Source organism: Elephas maximus, chromosome 4 (assembly GCF_024166365.1).
Source record: "Elephas maximus indicus isolate mEleMax1 chromosome 4, mEleMax1 primary haplotype, whole genome shotgun sequence".
Taxonomy (NCBI): domain Eukaryota; kingdom Metazoa; phylum Chordata; class Mammalia; order Proboscidea; family Elephantidae; genus Elephas; species Elephas maximus.
The window spans coordinates 1,077,084-1,084,003 of record NC_064822.1 but is presented as its reverse complement, the minus strand read 5'-3'; positions in this window follow the sequence as shown (position 1 = coordinate 1,084,003).

The window sequence follows — 6,920 nt, the reverse complement described above, 5'->3', positions numbered from 1 at the left end:
ACGAAGCGCCGGGGGAAATCTTAGCAGAGCCCGGCGCCTTTCCACGGTTCAAAGCGTGGAACTGCAGACTCTTTTGCAAAGAAGAGAGCGCCCAGGCAACAGCAGCCCGCACGTTTCTCAGTGAAAGGGAGAACTCCCTGACTTCATCCAGTCCTCTGAGCAAAGCAGGCAGAGGGAGAGAAACTTTCTTTCCTTCCTCTTTCCTGCAACGAATTCCTCATTTGCTCTTGCAAACGCAGGGCTTCTTCGGAAAAACTACGCCGCAGTGCAGGGATCCTTCCAGAGGAGCAACGACATAGTTTGAGCTGGAAGGGCTTGGGAAAGCAGCCGGGGAGAAAAGGCCTCTTGCTATTCTCTTTTCTTTCTGCCTGAATGCGGTCAATTGGCACTTGCCAAAGCAAGGTTTCCCAGCACAAACTACAAAGCAGCAGCTCTCTCCTGGCAGAGGAAGTGCCATGCAGTGTTGCCCTGGCGAGATAGTGTTGCTACAGTGAAGCCCAGGGAAAACACACTGCCTAGAGAAATCCTAGCGAAACCCTGTGTTTCCCCACAGGAATGTATGTCCGTTTCAGTTCTTTGCCAGCAACGGAGCTCAGAGGCAACGTCAGATTGTGTGTATCTCAGTGAGAGAAAGAACACTGTGACTTCCCCCGTTCCTCTGACGAAGGCGGTTAGAGGGAGAAAAGGGTCCTTTGCTTTCGCTTTCCCGCAATGAGCTCGGCAGATCTGCCCTTCGCGAAGGGACGTTTTCCCCCGGAGAACTGCCTCGCCGTAGCCCGGTTCTGGAAGTGGAACGAGTATGCAGTGTTAGCGTTCAGCTATTGTGAAGGCTCGCTTTGGCCCAGGGCAAACGAAGCGCCGGGGGAATTCTTAGCAGAGCCCGGCGCCTTTCCACGGTTCAAAGCGTGGAACTGCAGACTCTTTTGCAAAGAAGAGAGCGCCCAGGCAACAGCAGCCCGCACGTTTCTCAGTGAAAGGGAGAACTCCCTGACTTCATCCGGTCCTCTGAGCAAAGCAGGCAGAGGGAGAGAAACTTTCTTTCCTTCCTCTTTCCTGCCACGAATTCCTCATTTGCTCTTGCAAACGCAGGGCTTCTTCGGAAAAACTACGCCGCGGTGCAGGGATCCTTCCAGAGGAGCAACGACATAGTTTGAGCTGGAAGGGCTTGGCAGAGCAGCCGGGGAGAAAAGGCCTCTTGCTATTCTCTTTTCTTTCTGCCTGAATGCGGTCAATTGGCACTTGCCAAAGTAAAGTTTCCCAGCACAAACTACAAAGCAGCAGCTCTCTCCTGGCAGAGGAAATCCCATGCAGTGTTGCTCTGGCGAGATAGTGTTGCTACAGTGAGGCCCAGGGAAAACACACTGCCTAGAGAAATCCTAGCAAAGCCCTGTGTTTCCCCACAGGAATGTATGTCCGTTTCAGTTCTTTGCCAGCAACGGAGCTCAGAGGCAACGTCAGATTGTGTGTATCTCAGTGAGAGAAAGAACACTGTGACTTCCCCCGTTCCTCTGACGAAAGCGGTTAGAGGGAGAAAAGCGTCCTTTGCTTTCGCTTTCCCGCAATGAGCTCGGCAGATCTGCCCTTCGCGAAGGGCCGTTTTCCCCCGGAGAACTGCCTCGCCGTAGCCCGGTTCTGGAAGTGGAACGAGTATGCAGTGTTAGCGTTCAGCTATTGTGAAGGCTCGCTTTGGCCCAGGGCAAACGAAGCGCCGGGGGAAATCTTAGCAGAGCCCGGCGCCTTTCCACGGTTCAAAGCGTGGAACTGCAGACTCTTTTGCAAAGAAGAGAGCGCCCAGGCAACAGCAGCCCGCACGTTTCTCAGTGAAAGGGAGAAGTCCCTGACTTCATGCAGTCCTCTGAGCAAAGCAGGCAGAGGGAGAGAAACTTTCTTTCCTTCCTCTTTCCTGCCACGAATTCCTCATTTGCTCTTGCAAACGCAGGGCTTCTTCGGAAAAACTACGCCGCGGTGCAGGGATCCTTCCAGAGGAGCAACGACATAGTTTGAGCTGGAAGGGCTTGGCAGAGCAGCCGGGGAGAAAAGGCCTCTTGCTATTCTCTTTTCTTTCTGCCTGAATGCGGTCAATTGGCACTTGCCAAAGCAAGGTTTCCCAGCACAAAGTACAAAGCAGCAGCTCTCTCCTGGCAGAGGATATGCCACGCAGTGTTGCCCCGGCGAGATAGTGTTGCTACAGTGAGGCCCAGGGAAAACACACTGCCTAGAGAAATCCTAGCAAAGCCCTGTGTTTCCCCACAGGAATGTATGTCCGTTTCAGTTCTTTGCCAGCAACGGAGCTCAGAGGCAACGTCAGATTGTGTGTATCTCAGGGAGAGAAAGAACACTGTGACTTTCCCCGTTCCTCTGACGAAAGCGGTTAGAGGGAGAAAAGCGTCCTTTGCTTTCGCTTTCCCGCAATGAGCTCGGCAGATCTGCCCTTCGCGAAGGGCCGTTTTCCCCCGGAGAACTGCCTCGCCGTAGCCCGGTTCTGGAAGTGGAACGAGTATGCAGTGTTAGCGTTCAGCTATTGTGAAGGCTCGCTTTGGCCCAGGGCAAACGAAGCGCCGGGGGAAATCTTAGCAGAGCCCGGCGCCTTTCCACGGTTCAAAGCGTGGAACTGCAGACTCTTTTGCAAAGAAGAGAGCGCCCAGGCAACAGCAGCCCGCACGTTTCTCAGTGAAAGGGAGAACTCCCTGACTTCATGCAGTCCTCTGAGCAAAGCAGGCAGAGGGAGAGAAACTTTCTTTCCTTCCTCTTTCCTGCCACGAATTCCTCATTTGCTCTTGCAAACGCAGGGCTTCTTCGGAAAAACTACGCCGCGGTGCAGGGATCCTTCCAGAGGAGCAACGACATAGTTTGAGCTGGAAGGGCTTGGCAGAGCAGCCGGGGAGAAAAGGCCTCTTGCTATTCTCTTTTCTTTCTGCCTGAATGCGGTCAATTGGCACTTGCCAAAGCAAGGTTTCCCAGCACAAACTACAAAGCAGCAGCTCTCTCCTGGCAGAGGAAGTGCCATGCAGTGTTGCCCTGGCGAGATAGTGTTGCTACAGTGAAGCCCAGGGAAAACACACTGCCTAGAGAAATCCTAGCGAAACCCTGTGTTTCCCCACAGGAATGTATGTCCGTTTCAGTTCTTTGCCAGCAACGGAGCTCAGAGGCAACGTCAGATTGTGTGTATCTCAGGGAGAGAAAGAACACTGTGACTTCCCCCGTTCCTCTGACGAAGGCGGTTAGAGGGAGAAAAGGGTCCTTTGCTTTCGCTTTCCCGCAATGAGCTCGGCAGATCTGCCCTTCGCGAAGGGCCGTTTTCCCCCGGAGAACTGCCTCGCCGTAGCCCGGTTCTGGAAGTGGAACGAGTATGCAGTGTTAGCGTTCAGCTATTGTGAAGGCTCGCTTTGGCCCAGGGCAAACGAAGCGCCGGGGGAAATCTTAGCAGAGCCCGGCGCCTTTCCACGGTTCAAAGCGTGGAACTGCAGACTCTTTTGCAAAGAAGAGAGCGCCCAGGCAACAGCAGCCCGCACGTTTCTCAGTGAAAGGGAGAACTCCCTGACTTCATGCAGTCCTCTGAGCAAAGCAGGCAGAGGGAGAGAAACTTTCTTTCCTTCCTCTTTCCTGCCACGAATTCCTCATTTGCTCTTGCAAACGCAGGGCTTCTTCGGAAAAACTACGCCGCGGTGCAGGGATCCTTCCAGAGGAGCAACGACATAGTTTGAGCTGGAAGGGCTTGGCAGAGCAGCCGGGGAGAAAAGGCCTCTTGCTATTCTCTTTTCTTTCTGCCTGAATGCGGTCAATTGGCACTTGCCAAAGCAAGGTTTCCCAGCACAAACTACATAGCAGCAGCTCTCTCCTGGCAGAGGAAATCCCATGCAGTTCTGCCCTGGCGAGATAGTGTTGCTACAGTGAGGCCCAGGGAAAACACACTGCCTAGAGAAATCCTAGCAAAGCCCTGGGTGTCCCCACAGGAATGTATGTCAGTTTCAGTTCTTTGCCAGCAACGGAGCTCAGAGGCAACGTCAGATTGTGTGTATCTCAGGGAGAGAAAGAACACTGTGACTTTCCCCGTTCCTCTGATGAAAGCGGTTAGAGGGAGAAAAGCGTCCTTTGCTTTCGCTTTCCCGCAATGAGCTCGGCAGATCTGCCCTTCGCGAAGGGCCGTTTTCCCCCGGAGAACTGCCTCGCCGTAGCCCGCTTCTGGAAGTGGAACGAGTATGCAGTGTTAGCGTTCAGCTATTGTGAAGGCTCGCTTTGGCCCAGGGCAAACGAAGCGCCGGGGGAAATCTTAGCAGAGCCCGGCGCCGTTCCACGGTTCAAAGCGTGGAACTGCAGACTCTTTTGCAAAGAAGAGAGCGCCCAGGCAACAGCAGCCCGCACGTTTCTCAGTGAAAGGGAGAACTCCCTGACTTCATGCAGTCCTCTGAGCAAAGCAGGCAGAGGGAGAGAAACTTTCTTTCCTTCCTCTTTCCTGCCACGAATTCCTCATTTGCTCTTGCAAACGCAGGGCTTCTTCGGAAAAACTACGCCGCGGTGCAGGGATCCTTCCAGAGGAGCAACGACATAGTTTGAGCTGGAAGGGCTTGGCAGAGCAGCCGGGGAGAAAAGGCCTCTTGCTATTCTCTTTTCTTTCTGCCTGAATGCGGTCAATTGGCACTTGCCAAAGCAAGGTTTCCCAGCACAAACTACAAAGCAGCAGCTCTCTCCTGGCAGAGGAAGTGCCATGCAGTGTTGCCCTGGCGAGATAGTGTTGCTACAGTGAAGCCCAGGGAAAACACACTGCCTAGAGAAATCCTAGCGAAACCCTGTGTTTCCCCACAGGAATGTATGTCCGTTTCAGTTCTTTGCCAGCAACGGAGCTCAGAGGCAACGTCAGATTGTGTGTATCTCAGGGAGAGAAAGAACACTGTGACTTCCCCCGTTCCTCTGACGAAGGCGGTTAGAGGGAGAAAAGGGTCCTTTGCTTTCGCTTTCCCGCAATGAGCTCGGCAGATCTGCCCTTCGCGAAGGGCCGTTTTCCCCCGGAGAACTGCCTCGCCGTAGCCCGGTTCTGGAAGTGGAACGAGTATGCAGTGTTAGCGTTCAGCTATTGTGAAGGCTCGCTTTGGCCCAGGGCAAACGAAGCGCCGGGGGAAATCTTAGCAGAGCCCGGCGCCTTTCCACGGTTCAAAGCGTGGAACTGCAGACTCTTTTGCAAAGAAGAGAGCGCCCAGGCAACAGCAGCCCGCACGTTTCTCAGTGAAAGGGAGAACTCCCTGACTTCATGCAGTCCTCTGAGCAAAGCAGGCAGAGGGAGAGAAACTTTCTTTCCTTCCTCTTTCCTGCCACGAATTCCTCATTTGCTCTTGCAAACGCAGGGCTTCTTCGGAAAAACTACGCCGCGGTGCAGGGATCCTTCCAGAGGAGCAACGACATAGTTTGAGCTGGAAGGGCTTGGCAGAGCAGCCGGGGAGAAAAGGCCTCTTGCTATTCTCTTTTCTTTCTGCCTGAATGCGGTCAATTGGCACTTGCCAAAGCAAGGTTTCCCAGCACAAACTACATAGCAGCAGCTCTCTCCTGGCAGAGGAAATCCCATGCAGTTCTGCCCTGGCGAGATAGTGTTGCTACAGTGAGGCCCAGGGAAAACACACTGCCTAGAGAAATCCTAGCAAAGCCCTGGGTGTCCCCACAGGAATGTATGTCAGTTTCAGTTCTTTGCCAGCAACGGAGCTCAGAGGCAACGTCAGATTGTGTGTATCTCAGGGAGAGAAAGAACACTGTGACTTTCCCCGTTCCTCTGACGAAAGCGGTTAGAGGGAGAAAAGCGTCCTTTGCTTTCGCTTTCCCGCAATGAGCTCGGCAGATCTGCCCTTCGCGAAGGGCCGTTTTCCCCCGGAGAACTGCCTCGCCGTAGCCCGCTTCTGGAAGTGGAACGAGTATGCAGTGTTAGCGTTCAGCTATTGTGAAGGCTCGCTTTGGCCCAGGGCAAACGAAGCGCCGGGGGAAATCTTAGCAGAGCCCGGCGCCTTTCCACGGTTCAAAGCGTGGAACTGCAGACTCTTTTGCAAAGAAGAGAGCGCCCAGGCAACAGCAGCCCGCACGTTTCTCAGTGAAAGGGAGAACTCCCTGACTTCATCCAGTCCTCTGAGCAAAGCAGGCAGAGGGAGAGAAACTTTCTTTCCTTCCTCTTTCCTGCAACGAATTCCTCATTTGCTCTTGCAAACGCAGGGCTTCTTCGGAAAAACTACGCCGCAGTGCAGGGATCCTTCCAGAGGAGCAACGACATAGTTTGAGCTGGAAGGGCTTGGGAAAGCAGCCGGGGAGAAAAGGCCTCTTGCTATTCTCTTTTCTTTCTGCCTGAATGCGGTCAATTGGCACTTGCCAAAGCAAGGTTTCCCAGCACAAACTACAAAGCAGCAGCTCTCTCCTGGCAGAGGAAGTGCCATGCAGTGTTGCCCTGGCGAGATAGTGTTGCTACAGTGAAGCCCAGGGAAAACACACTGCCTAGAGAAATCCTAGCGAAACCCTGTGTTTCCCCACAGGAATGTATGTCCGTTTCAGTTCTTTGCCAGCAACGGAGCTCAGAGGCAACGTCAGATTGTGTGTATCTCAGGGAGAGAAAGAACACTGTGACTTCCCCCGTTCCTCTGACGAAGGCGGTTAGAGGGAGAAAAGGGTCCTTTGCTTTCGCTTTCCCGCAATGAGCTCGGCAGATCTGCCCTTCGCGAAGGGCCGTTTTCCCCCGGAGAACTGCCTCGCCGTAGCCCGGTTCTGGAAGTGGAACGAGTATGCAGTGTTAGCGTTCAGCTATTGTGAAGGCTCGCTTTGGCCCAGGGCAAACGAAGCGCCGGGGGAAATCTTAGCAGAGCCCGGCGCCTTTCCACGGTTCAAAGCGTGGAACTGCAGACTCTTTTGCAAAGAAGAGAGCGCCCAGGCAACAGCAGCCCGCACGTTTCTCA